The sequence below is a fragment of the Sphaeramia orbicularis genome, chromosome 19, assembly GCF_902148855.1.
Source record: "Sphaeramia orbicularis chromosome 19, fSphaOr1.1, whole genome shotgun sequence".
NCBI lineage: Eukaryota > Metazoa > Chordata > Actinopteri > Kurtiformes > Apogonidae > Sphaeramia > Sphaeramia orbicularis.
Genome location: NC_043975.1, coordinates 24,691,678 through 24,706,586, shown reverse-complemented (window position 1 = coordinate 24,706,586; position 14,909 = coordinate 24,691,678). Strand labels below are relative to the sequence as shown.

The 14,909-nt window shown below is 37.3% G+C and overlaps 1 protein-coding gene across 1 annotated transcript in view; it reads right to left on the bottom strand.

Annotated features, from left to right (window-relative positions):
* The window catches only part of LOC115410193 (leucine zipper putative tumor suppressor 2 homolog), a 29,592-nt gene extending 16,850 nt beyond the window's left edge, over positions 1 to 12,742 (bottom strand). The window contains exon 1 of the mRNA XM_030121689.1: positions 12,502 to 12,742. The gene's annotated coding sequence lies outside the window, so the exon portion shown is untranslated. The remainder of the gene's footprint in view (positions 1 to 12,501) is intronic.
* Between the last annotated feature and the right edge of the window lie 2,167 nt (positions 12,743 to 14,909).

The following is a 14,909-nucleotide window of genomic DNA, read 5'->3' as shown; positions in this document are numbered from 1 at the left end:
TTTAATCAGATTAATCATCATGATGGATTAATCCGTGTTAACGCGTTAATTTTGACAACCCTGCTCAAAATACAACAATATCACTGAGCCACTGCCATCAAGAAAATGCCAGTTAGGGTTGGAAAACAGAGCAGTGTAGTATCAGTAAGTGTTTGCAGTTCAATCTATGCCCTAAACACTGCACTATTGTTGCTACATTGGCTGACTGAAAAAAGAATCTGACAGTAGAGACTGAAATTCATGTCCATGTTTCATATCTGTCTTGCCAAATTAACTTGAATAGAATATTTATCTGTAGAGAGCATTTTCAGAAACAAAAATAACTAACGTAGAGACCTTAGAGAAGTCAAATGTCAGACAGGCAGATGTAAGTCTAAGCATTTGAGAGAGATGCGTCAAATGAGAATATAACTGAATGATTTTGAGGAAACCATCATTTTATTGTGATTCAACTCTATCTCACTTTTAAACTGAAGCCTGAACCTTACTTGTAGTCTGAAATGTGGCATGAACTGATCTCATTGAATGAGAGTGAATAAATTACCAAGCTGTTTAACATGTATCCTGTTTTTTTATCAGCAGGATCAGGGAGGGATGTGTACTGAAACCAATATTACATTACCAACTGCCTGCAGTGTTACCACAACTGTACAGGCATTATTTAAGGCCAAGCCAGCCCTCAGCTCTTCCATCTGTTTGCACATGCTGCTCTACAGACAGATGGAGGTGCTGAGGAGAGTGTGGCTTCCCACATGTAATACAGCTCAATCCACATGGCTTTAAGATGACTTTGTAAATGCAGCATAATGATAGTGCCAAGTTATGTTGTATTTGACATGTTTAGATAAGTGGCTGGATAAGATACTGTTAAAACAATAATTTCATCTGTGTTTGCATTAAGTCTGACGGTTGAGCCAGAGATCATACATGGATGTTTATTTAAGAGTGCCTCTCCCTTCACTTGCCCTTTCAAACTGAATGGGATGATCAACGTTAAACGAAGACCAAACAGCAAAGAGAGGAAGGAAAGCGCATACACATTGAATAAAGAGCAGAGGACGAGTCAGTGATTACCATTTCATTACATTATTCATCCGCTGAAGAGGCACCTTCGAAGACCACCTTCAATACCTGAAAACCTCACTGGGACCCATTAACTGAAATCAATAAGGATCAATCAAGTGCAGGAGTGAAGATGAGATGTTATTCATTTCCAGAAGACAGCTGTTTTTACTGGAGGAGCAGAAATAAATGATCTACATCAAAAAATGTATATGCATAAGGTCAATCTGCCCCCAAAACTCAAGATTGATTCCTCAACATTAGTACGTGGGATTTGGACAAACTATGGGCTGGTAAAGACATTCAGGTTTGATCCAAACTATATAAATGTTAAACCTCCTTAGGACCATGTTGGATACCAAACTAGCCTCCCAAAACAAAATAAAAGAAGAATATGTGAGAAACTGGAAAACAAATGGAAGACAGAGGAAGTTAAAATTGTATGAAGGGAGATTCAGCATAAATAGAGTCTAGTACCAAAATATCATGTCAGGGTACAACTATCTGGACCAAATGCATGTAACGGAAAAGATACATGAATCTCGGAAAACACATCCCATACATTTTTTTTTCCAAAGATGATTTCTGTCTATTCTGATCAGTATTTTTTTTTTTCAGCAAATTAAGTGATGATGTAAAAACATGGGCAGGAAGGAACAAAACAGGTGGCTTGCCTGGGGCCAGACGTCAAGTTCACATATCTGAAGTGTGCAGAGACACAGCCACTCCTGTACTCGTGATATTTGGGTTTCACTTACTTACATGAGCAAGAATTAGGGTTGTGTCATCCAGCTTTATATCCCAATTTGAACATTAGCTGCAGTAAGCTACAGTAAGAGGTAGAACTTTTATTGAAATAACGACACCACCATGAAAGACAGTGTAGATATTCTTGAGCACTGCTTTTTTTTTTGAGTTGCTCTGTACAGCACATTGAGTCATTAGTCATTCAACAAAATGAGGAGGACAGGTATTTAGATTTGGAAAAGGGTTTGGGAAAAGACAAGAATTAATGAGGATAAATGAGGCTACGTGTTTGCCAAGCTTACACAGACAGACACAGACATACACTTCCAGGGCCAAAGGACTATTAAGGAAGGGGGTGGATGCCCACTTATTCCATATCCAAACACTGTCACCCTAAAGCTCTCACATTTATTACTCTAATCTTCAGCTTTGTGCTAAATCTATACAACTTAATAAGCCCTCTAATAAATGGTGGGACCTGCACACTCTGAACAAAGTCTATTCACAAAATAGGGAAGTGGTGGAGCATTTTATGACAAAATGTTAACTGACGTGTTGACGCTACTGTAGCCAGGACACAAAACTACCAAACTACTGGGAACACATGAATACATAGCAGCTAACAGCTTGCATTTCCATAGTTTTGAATGAAAATCACAAAAATAGCATCAATATAAAAGAAAATCACTATCAGAGTCAAATGAGGGGAGGGTTAAATCTTCTATGTTGATCATGTTGCGGTTTATTTAAACGAATGAAACGAGCACAGGTTGGAAAGTGAATCTGCTGGGAAAAACTTGCATGTGTGCTTTGTATAGGCAGCGTGTGGACAGTCCACATGGAAAGCATCACATTCCATCTTAAATAGACTAAAATGTCTGTATTTTCTCAAACATCCTCATTTAGAAGCACTCCAGCCAAACCTCAAACATCTGTCTGCATCCTAGAAATTCACTGAGAAAGCTGAAATCATTTCCATGGTGCAAAATGAAGAACTGAGGATGAGGAGAAAATAGAGTGAGAGCAGGCAAGGAGGGACAGAAGAACTGTAGAACTGTAACAAACAATGCTCTATGAAACTATGTCCCATTTAAGAACAGTAAGCATGAGAAAAACCTTACTTGATGAGTATGTTACGTTGTAAAATGTAACATATCCAAGGCCTTACAGTGCAGCATTCTTATTATAAAATGATAATATAAAGTAGCTATTATGTAATTAATATTATCTAAATTGCAGCAATGCTCTGAGTGTAGAAAAACACAACTAAGTTACAGGGCTTTTAACTTGGTTTCGTTTTGCAGTTTCAATACTAAATGCCAGTAAATACGACACTGAAACTAACTGAATTCACCTCACCTTTCACTATAGTGGCTGCTAAATGCTAAAACAAAAGGCTCATTGAAGAGTCAGTGTCTGTGTTTTTTGGGTAAGGACATATTAACTCTGGTCCATTCTCAAACATAATGGATGCAGTAATCCAACTTCACACTAGATCCCAGTTGCAGGAGGAACAAGGAAAAGTTTGTGACATGGCTAACTCTATGGAAAAGATCCACTCTATTTATAGAGATGGAAATTTGTTTAGGTGGTTATGGACCATAATTATTAATACCATATTCCACTGCTGCAAAGAGATATGTTGATGTTTTACACACTGACCCTTAAAAAAACTACCATGTGAACTAGTATATTTTATACACCAATATATTAAAGGGGTCATATTTTGCTAAACCCACTTTTATTAGTCTTTGGTACATTTATTTGTGTATTTGGGGACCCTAATAATTCTAAAAGTTTGAATTTGAACCTTCCAGGTGCTGCAAAGCTATCTTTATATTAATTTTGGCAAAAGTCAAGTGGATTTCTACAACCCTTTTTAATTCCTGCTTAATTTGTTACGTCTATAACTAGTTACGTCACGACATATAAAGTCAAGACTTCCGACGAACATTTCTCCAAGTATGCCATAATTGTTTGTCAGCAGCAGCGGTTGAAGTCCATATTGAAAATATGTCCAAACTTCGAGCCTTTTACCTAAAATGTTCAGTTATCAGCTGGCCGGGACAGAGCAGCACAGCCAATAACCTGGAGGGGGTGGGGCGTGAAGTCGCTGACGTGCATTTAAAGGGCCAGTGCTCAAAATGGCCTTTCTGGTGTTATTACTCAGAAATAGGGTTGAAGATAGGCCTGTGGAGTTGAATTAATGAAGAATTCAGACCCAAGCATAGCATTTACAGTTTATGTAGAAGCACAGGGAAATGTTTTAAAATACCATTTTAAAAAAAAGCAAAATATCACTCCTTTAATGGTTTCTGGAAAATGAATGCTAATGACTTTCATATTCTCACTTTTTTTTAAATACTGAAAACTACATGACATATTTTGGTAAAGATCTGCACAATCTTAGATTTCCTCCATGATCCCCTGCTTTTAAAAAGGTACAGGTGTTCATAACATTTCTTTTAGCTCAAACTGACCCTTTTACTGTCTGAAAACCTGCCATCTCTCAATCACTGTGTGCAGCTAGAACGGACATCTCTATGCTAATTATTTCAGATCCACTTCCCTCTGCCTGCGTAAGCCCTTATGTAACATTGTGACGTGGTTTCCTGTGCATCCCACCACCCACATAGCTTCTAATCTGCACCCTCTTTCTCCCCAGCCACCTCTTCACCTCACAGCCAGCCTCCCACTGCACTTCAGCCTCTCCACTCAAAGCCCTCGACTTCAAATATTCAGCCCATTGTTTACACCATGTACAAGTTTACAGATGTGGGATAATAGTGGTCCATACCTGGATGAGTGTTTAAAAGGGAATTTGTTTGTGTGTCGTCCATCTCGCGGTGCCACAGCAAGAGAATAATCAGGCCAGAAATCACACAGAGAGCAAGGAGAAATGTATTTAAAAATATCCAAACAACCAACCTCAGGGAGGGGTCGTCCCACTTACATAAAGTCCAGCCACATACCTCCAGTCAGAGGAAAAGGAAGGAAAAAGAATAAATAGTGCTGGTAAAATAATGTTTTATGATTCGACAAATACTGTTTCCACTGGATCTAAAGAATGAGATGTTAGCACACATCTTCTGCAACAGATGAAACAGATGAAACATTACTTTGTTGACTGACTCTTAAGTGAAAAGATATATATTAAAATGTAAATTAAAAAGGTAGATAGGTGCTTGTTTTCATCAACTATGATTCCAGAGTTTGGTCTAAAAATATTTAACTGAAACTGTAAACACTCACATTTAAGGAGCTCAAACTAACAAATGCTTGAAGACAATAATGAGCTGTCTATGTCACACTGAAGGAAAGAATTGAAAAAGATTGAGCTACTGTCCTGTTTCACAGACAGCATTTTTACATGACACAGTTGGACAGTCATAGGTGTGACATGATAAAATAAGTATTGGCTGCTTACTGGTATTGTGGCTACTGGCTCTTAAGCACACTGTTGTTGCTTACTGAGACACTGGAAAGAAACTGAGATATTGTTGATGTTATAAACACTGGGACTTCCTGTTATGACAAATTAAACTGCCTGCTGTAAAAAGAAAAAAGGTCTATTGTTTGCAAGGCAATCTTCTGCTCCTCTTTCACTCTTTATCACAAGTCAGTAAAGCATTCTCAAAATGAAAGTGCAGTAAACTATGAGGGGATGATGTAGCCAAGTGACGCATTGCAGTGTCAATCAACAAGTGAAATCAGACACTGATCTATAAATCTTAAACCACTGATGCACCTCTAGCTCCTCCATCTGTGATGATAAGTGTTTAATCACACTTAACTGCTTTCAAAATAACAACTTTCACTGCATGACCTGTTATGTGTTTTTGTTTTTTCATGTTGCTGGTCCCTGTGGTCTGCCAAACAGAGTGTGCGTGATGCATTACAGCAGGATACCAGGCAGTTGACGCAGCTGAGGAGTAAGTGAGTGGGAAAGTGAGTGGTGGGGAGGGAGGAGAGAAGAGTGTGAGAGCAATGAGGAAACAAAAGAATGGGAGAAAAAAAAAAAAAGACAAGTAGGAGTCAGAGTGGCTCCAGGCCTGTACTGTACATCGGCACATATGGGCCTCCCCGCAGCAGCTGTGGATGTCATAATCACACTAACTACCACAGCCAGTCACAGCTGCTTATGGAAGGACAGTGTGCAATTTTTCATCTTTTTAGAGCCCACACAACAAACGACAACTGACAACGCAATGATGCAACACAACACACATCCATCCTGCGCAAAATGTCATTTAAACACACTTGAGCTCTTTCTCAGCACTTCTACTCCAAAGGCTTGAGCCAGTGTTACCTGACCAGATTCACTCTTTCCATCAGTTTGAGGATTTTTTTCTGTTTTTGCAAAAAACTAAAGGGAACACAGTATAACCACGGGTCTGAAACTGTGCAATAGGAGTTTTAAGTTATCTTCTGTGGAGCGCTTTGTTTCTCTTCAAGGGCATGTTTTCAAAGCCATAAGTGATATCACTATTGTTGTACAGCCAGCCTCGTCCAGCCATTCTGGCATCTTATCAAAACTGTTTATGGAACTGTAAATTTAATCACTGCTGCTGTGGTTTCTTGGAGCCCCTTCTAAAAGTGTCTGCAGACAAAGATGCAGCAACTGGGGTCAAACATTTAGGAGGGATTAAAAATGAAGTGGTTAGAGTTGTACAGCAGTACAGTGGCTGGGTTATGTACAAGCAATATATAAACTGCTGCCCATGAAGTTGGAAAAAAATATTTGTACCTTTTCTCATGAAATGATTGTGACAATGTGATTTAATCTTGATAGATAAAGTATAACTGGGATTCAATATGTAATCACTGTACCTGGTCAAAGGTGATTACCCATGTGTATAAATAGGAATAAAAAGAGAAATGTATCTGCAAGCAAAATAATTCCAAGATTATGGGCAACAGTATACTGTGGGAAATTCAATGACAGGAGCTGTTATTATAGTGAAATATTAACAACATTTTTTTTTAAATAACAAATGACAGTAAATTATCTAAAAACTATAATTTTTGGAGACAATTTGAGAGACACAAATCAACAGGGGGCTGTATTTTAAAATTTACCTCTAAATTTTCATGGCATATAATTAGTGCCACGGTTCATTTGCACTGAAATGAGGCCATTAGTCAAAGCAGCAGCAAAGGAGATGACAAAATATGGCAATTTGGGAGGTAAAAGATTTGGCAGACAACAGATTAATGGCCCCAGTGGTGCTCACCTAATAAAAAATGGGACAAATCAAACCCACAATGTCTCAACTCAGGAGAGACCTCTGTGCGTGTGTGTGTGTGTTGTGTGTGTTGTGTGTGTGTGTTGTGTTGTGTGCTCAGACATCTGCCACTAAAATCCTCTAAATACTTTCTATCCCTTATATTCTTCAGATGTGGCAGATCACTCATGGTCATGGATGTCAGTTCAGGTCCAGGTCTTGTTCAAGGGCAGGACGCTGAGATTTAGATTAGTCAGATGAGCAGGATCAGTGGTTTCTGTCCTCATGTCACCCAGCTGTTCACTGGATTCAGAGCTGACTATGGAGCTAGGAATATCAAACCACTGAATTAAGAATCATCCTCTATGTATATAATGCACATATAGTAAATTAAATGAAAATATGTGACATGTTGGACTAATGCTGAGGGTGTTGATGCAAATGTGAACTACACACACGTCACAAAACTGGAAGATGATGAGATGAAACAGTTGGATGCATTACAAAAACTGGATACTGTATTTCAACATGTTGCTTCTTTCAGTCCTGAAAGTAGTTATTGCCAAAGCCCACAGTCCAGGTCTGTCCCTGGTGGATTCAAGTAAAAATACTGGAGAACTGAGGAAATTATTGCACAGCTGGAAATATCAGTTAAGAGTAAAATGAGCTGTGTCTCATTCTCTTACTAGATAAACCTTTAAACCACCTCACTTGTGACAATTCTCAAAAATCATTCAATAGAGAAAAGAAATAATGACTATGGACCTGTTTATTCTATGCTGACAAAGGTGGAAGAGCATTAATAATCCCTGTGTTATTTATAGACAAACACAGACCAGGCTCAAAGACCGTTTAAGAAACGGATGGCTTGTCTGATCACAAAAACTACAGATTTGGTCAGAGGCAGGAGGACTTGAAACATGGAGGATAAATATAAGCCAGTGGCCTTTTTTGCATCACAGCCCAACTGTTTAAAACACTACACCACACAGAATGATTATGTCGGCGTGTTTTAAGCACTGTGGTGTGGGAAACTGTCAGCATCGCAAGTTACAGTTAACAGCCGACGTCATGAGTGTGAATTCTACACAATGGGATGAAAACAAAGTAAATCATGAAATACTGGATCAGCATTTTACCTCAACATGACGGACCCTCAGGAGAACTAAAAATACAACCCAGTCTTCATGTTGCCTAACAGAAAAACACCCCCAACGCCCCTATTGTTGTCCCGTCTTCTAACATTTCTCTCTTTTATTTGCTCTTTAAAGTGACTGTTTGCCTAGACTTATATAAATATAAAGAATGAAGCAACTTGACCTTCAGTGCAAACAGCTCAAGGGTAATATTCACAGTGGCACAACAGAGAGCTATCACTTACAGAAATCACATTATCTATTATGAAACACAGCCTTTTAGACTAATAAATACTTGCACCTTTATGCCTGTCAGCCGAATGCTCATATAAACTGATTAAAACAAGGTATGACCACATCTGCTTTAAATACAAAGACAAGGACATGCACCCAAACTGTATTTTAATTCTAAACTACTACAGGGTGGGGAAGCAAAATTTACAATGAACATTTAGTTGTTTTTTCTCAGCAGGCACTATGTCAATTGTTTTGAAACCAAACATATATTGATGTCATAATCATACCTAACACTATTATCCATACCTTTTCAGAAACTTTTGCCCATATGAGTAATCAGGAAAGCAAACGTCAAAGAGTGTGTGATTTGCTGAATGCACTCGTCACACCAAAGGAGATTTCAAAAATAGTTGGAGTGTCCATAAAGACTGTTTATAATGGAAAGAAGAGAATGACTATGAGCAAAACTATTACGAGAAAGTCTGGAAGATGCTATTAAAGAAGAATGGGAGAAGTTATCACCCGAATATTTGAGGAACACTTGCGCAAGTTTCAGGAAGCGTGTGAAGGCAGTTATTGAGAAAGAAGGAGGACACATAGAATAAAAACATTTTCTATTATGTCAATTTTCTTGTGGCAAATAAATTCTCATGACTTTCAATAAACTAATTGGTCATACACTGTCTTTCAATCCCTGCCTCAAAATATTGTAAATTTTGCTTCCCCACCCTGTATATTGTAGTTATCACATGAAATGCTAACAGTGTATAGTACCATAGTGAGTCAGTTTGTTCATGTTTACTGAAATGAATTAGAAGCCACAATCACCACTGATTTCTTTGGTAACCTGTCAACTTTTTTTATTAAATGACTTATCGTTTTACTATAAGGTGGCATATGCCTTTGTGTAATATCTCCAAAGGATAGATGATTTATTCAGACTCCTTATCCATCACACAATTCAAAACTCCAACATATCAAATAAACTATTAATACGGGAGTCAAATGTGTGTATTTAAGAAGCTGGATCCTACAAAGGGTTGACTTTTTTTAATTACAACATAGACGCCAATTAATTACATTTTGATTGAGTGATTGATTAATTACCCCTTACTAATCACTGCAGCTTTAATTTGAGATCATAGAGAATGAATGCACAGTAGGAAAGAGATCAAGAGAGTTAAAACCAAAATGCAGTCAGTATAAGTCAGTTAGTATGCATGATGCTATTTTGCAGATACAAATAAAACATGCCATTAACATTGTAAATAAATGCTATATAAATGTTGCGTTTGGTGATGTCATGGTTAAAGTTAAGGCTTGGTTTGAGATTAGGCGTTAAAATAACTAGGTTAGGGTTAGGAAAAGGGTTGTGAGAAAGGCTAAAATAAAATACACCATTTACCTTCAGCTGACAACAGGCCGCAAACACTGGCCTCCTGTGTTTGAGCCCACAATGTTTGTTATTCAGACATATCCACTTTCAACCACCGACTAAGGATTTCCCTGCATCTGGACTAATGTTACTTAATTTTTTACTCATACAGAAACATAACCAGTTCACTTTAAGTCCCTTGACAAATTTATCCATATTGAGGTCAAAACATGTTTACGCTGCTGTTATTAGATAATTAATTTATAAGTGATCAACCATCAGTATGCAAGGTAATTTTCACATACATGACAAACTCAGGGGACCACACGGACACTACCACTCTGAAATGCAGACACAGCAGTTCTTCTTAACTTTAAGGGACGTGTGCCGTGTGCATGTGAATCACTTGAGAAATTATCAATGCAAATAAACTGTGGTCTCCTTTTAAGGGACCTTTCAAGTTTGCTGATGTAAGCATGTGATCTGTGTGTTCACGCTGAGAAGAGTTCGGCTTGAAGGCTGCATCTGAAGAGTGCTGCTCTGCTCAGTTTGTTTGCTCTTCTTTTGTCATCATTCTTCCAACTGTGTCCTTTGTTTACAGATGAAGACGCTATTTGTTAAAATAGATGAGGTGCTTTTTATAATCTCATTACCCAAATGAGCACACTTGGGAATTTTTTGGTACAAACAGACCACATTGGGGCTGCACCATAAATCCCACTTTCTAAAAGCTCAAATGACCAACAAGTAAGCTTTTGTGTGCAAAATTCTGAATCATATTCCTGTTTCTTGTCCTTGTAAAACACAAACTGTGGAGCTCTGATCCCACAGGCCACCTGGCAATGTAATAATCCTGTGAAAAAAGCCTCTGTGCTCAACCAAAAGTGCCTGCAGACAGCATCATGGGGGAATGCCATTCATTTTAAGAATTCTATACATTATTGCCGCACCCCAGGGCTGGTCAGCCAGTGCTCATGAGGGCGAACCACTCTGTCTTTCACAGTCCCAAACACAAGCTGGAAAATAAGACTGGACTGGGCTCTAAAATCTGGCATCGTACCCAAACACAATGAATGGCCTCCTTAATGCTTTGAACGACCAGTCATCCAACTCAAGGCAAAATGTTCACACTTAAAGGTGCAGGGAAAAAAAACAGTCCTTTCCCTTCCTTCTTGCTGCACTACACTACCTCCCTACATCTCTCCAACCACCTTTTATACCAATGCAAACTTAAACCTAGTTTCATGAGCTCACTGATTCAACTTGCAAATGCTTTAACTTCTTGCTTTTCCAAAAGCTAGAAAGTCACCACAGAATAGCATTACTACATCAGTGTTATATGTCTGTACACATCTCAACTTTCCCATTAACTTCAAGTGCATTTCTTGCCACGTTTCCTCATGCAAGAAAATGTTTAACTGAACTGTTTCAACTAGTTTCAATTAATCAATAAGTTACATATTTTGGAACCTGAAATGCAGATAGGAACTCAGAAAATACAAATAAGCCTACCCCTGCAAAAAGCAATTCTTAGTTACAGATCAGCAATGCTTTGGAGCAACTCATTTTATCAATGACCTGTTTTGTCAAATGGTTTGAAATGTATTTAGATCAGTCACATTTCACTTCACACCAATGGAAAATGGATTCATATGAGATTATGCCAATCTAAAAAACATTACTTTTTTAGATCTCAGGTCTTTCAAAATATAGGAAAACCACTTTAACTCACTTTCTACTTCTTCTACAGCCTTAGCTATATTTACTAAAAAAAAAAAAAAAAATGTGCCTGAAAAAACTGTTGTATTGTGCTGTTTCCATTTAAAACTAGTATTTAATGTAGCCTACCCAGCACAAGCCAAAACTTTTTCCTGGGCTTCAGGATGACATATATTCTTATGCGTAATTTTTTGCACATGGGGCCGGATTGGACCCTTTGGTGGGCCGGTTTTGGCCCGCGGGCCGTATGTTTGACACCCCTGCTTTACATTAATGGTTAACAATAATTATGATATATCGACTGACATAAAAATACAATATGTTAAAACAATATTACAGTGTAGTGTTGACGTCTTACTTCTTTTTTTTTTTTTCCTTCATTTTCTTAGTTCAGTTTTCTTGTTTTGTTCATTTGGGACTCAGAGCACTGCATGATACCGGCAACAGAGTGCATAAGTATTCATTATCCTGGCTTGTATTTAAAAATGACTGATTAGATAAAAGCTGACAGATTTGTTTTTAGGGATGGGGAACCACGCTGAGAGTCCTTGATAAGAAAACTGTTGATTTATGATAGGGACAGAGGCTGAAGTCTGCGCAGGAAATGAGTTTGGATAAACTGTAGGAGGCACATTGTTATGTCTAAACCCACTCAACCTGTCATGTCTGATGCACACGTTGATAAGAAAGGAGCTTTTCTTTTTAAAGAGGGGGCCACACTTTTCAGAAACAAAGACTTAGAATGCCCCGGTTTTACATTATAGAAGCAAAAACCGAACTTGATTTAACCTTCACACACCTGTGTAAAGGAGATGGTCAAAGTTTCTCCTTACATTCCTCAACTATTTGCATTTACCAGCTTTAAGAACGACACCTACACAGACGAACACTCATGTAGCTACACTTGCAGACACGAAACTGCTTTAAAACATAACTTTTTTTTTTTTTTTTTTTTTTTTTTTTTTAAAGGTAATTTACAGTAAAAGCAAAATCAACCCACCATGTAAGCTGAAGTGGACTGTCCGGAACAGCTGCTCTGGAAAGTCTGATGGGAAAAAAATCTGTACGCGTCGGTTTATTTGTCCTCTTTAAGTCTTCTTAACCACAAACTGCTCACTTTTCCAGGGTCTTTATCAACAGAAGAGTTGTTGAAATGTCTTTCCCTCTCTCCACGGCGTCTCTTCCTGCTGCGAGCAACGCGTTTGTTGTTGTGCAAAGAGGTGGACAGACGCTGCTCGTGTTTAGCAGACGACAGTCAAACTAGCTTAGAATGCTAACATCCACTTCCGGTTTAGCCTTTCAAAATAAGTTTCTTACTTTACTATGTACTCTTAGTCTCAAGTATTATTTTATGCACAGTTTTAAAGACACTTGTTATGTATGTGTTTTATATTATTATGTTTTCCTCATTTTTATAATTCTATTTATATGTTTTAATCTCTTTTTCCGTCTTTGCACTTCATTTCAAAGGCAACCATTAAGTTAAATAATCTTTTCTGTTCAAAACATATATTTAAAAGCTGTGTTTTTACGAATAAGTGAATAGTATACCTCATAGCTTTAATAATACTAGCAATACTAACAATATGCATTTCAAATGATCTCACCTTCATGTTTCACCTACATTAAATCAATGAGAACATACTATTGCGTATGTACCATAGTTATAAATTGACGGCGCAATCTTAATGCATATTGTAATCTAAACTGTTTGACAAATCTGCAGAAAAAATTGCTGCTTTGACCAGGAATCAAACCTGTGTCTTCTGTGTTGCAATCCAAAGCATTACCGATTAACTTTAAGCTTCAGGGTTAATTAAGATTAAAGTGTATATTGTGTTGTGAAATATGACCATAATGCACAGTATGTTCTATAAATAAAGCAAGCAGGAATATGACAATTCAGAGAAGGATATCCCATATATATATATATATATATATATATATATATATATATATATATATATATATATATATATATATATATATATATATATATAGCCCCCCACCCACCCCTTTCCATTTTTTCTGGATCCACCATTGCTATATTATCCTTTATTTTGTTGCTAATACTTTAATATTCAGAGTCTAGACTTTGTTCTCATTTGGAATGATAACTTATTCAAGAAAAAGCTCTCCTCCTACCCCTCTTCCTAATGAGGGATTATATAAATAAAAAATAAAATATCTTATTCAGTGGACTTATATCAGCTTTTAAAAATCTCTTCTGGTGTCTGTGTAAATCATTATATTAGGTACAGCAAAACTAATAGTGTGGCACAACAGCCCTGCAATGGGTCTTGTTCAAAGTTACAAATACCACTGTTCAGTTTTTTTATTAGATGTCTTCAATTTAATATTCATTTATGGTCAGATTTGGTTTATGGTGCTACTGCGTTAATCTGATTGCTGTTTTGTTTTTGTTTTTTTATCTTTTTCAGATTATACACATAAATAAGAATTGAAAAACAAGATAGATAGGATTTGCAGCCTAATCCTGATATAGGGTACGTTTGTATCTGTTTATTTTGACGGTGCATTTCCGGTATTGTCCTTTTTTTGGATTACTTGACAGACCTGGTTTCATTACCCTCCTAGCAGCAGCAGCAGCAGCAGGAGCAGCTGCAGGACACTGGCTCACAGTTTGCACTAAAGCTGCTGGACGCTCCAGACCCAGTTTCATTATAAAGATGACATGATAACAAAGCTCTACTCTACATGATCTCAAGATTTAAGCTACTGTAAACATATTTAAGGGAACGCTTAGAGAAAAAAGGAAAATATAATAAAGTATAACAATGCGCTTTTGGAGACTCACACTTAAATATTTGAGTAATGTCCAGTAATTGTTGGATAAACTCATAAAACCAGTGTGGTTAGTTCATAAAGACATTACAAAGGCCTAGAGGTTTCTGATGATCCTAGATCCCCGGCTTGTTCTAGTACAACCGGTTCTTTGCTCTGTTTTCTAAATATGTAAAACAAGGTCATACATGACTAACCTCAACCTTCTTAGACAAGTCTTTCTGCTCCACAGGAGTAAGACAAGGCTATACATAGTCCCAAGCAGAATCACGTGTTTTTGTCTGTGGTGAGTATTTTTTTCACACTGACTAGAAGATACAATTTTACACAAGAATAACATTTAAAGTTCCCTTGTCTGCTTGTCACCTTCAGAGGTAAAACTCAAGTGACTGTAATTATATTGAATGTAAATATTCATGGCTCACCTATGTTTTAAAAAAAGACATATTTTATATATATATGGAATCTAAGGGAAATAAGAAAAAACACACAGAAATTCTTGTGGTTTGAATCACATATGTACAAATGATAAGAACATAAAGACAGTGAGACTAAGGATATAAAAGGTGTATTTTATTCCCACTCCCACTAAGATTTCTTCAC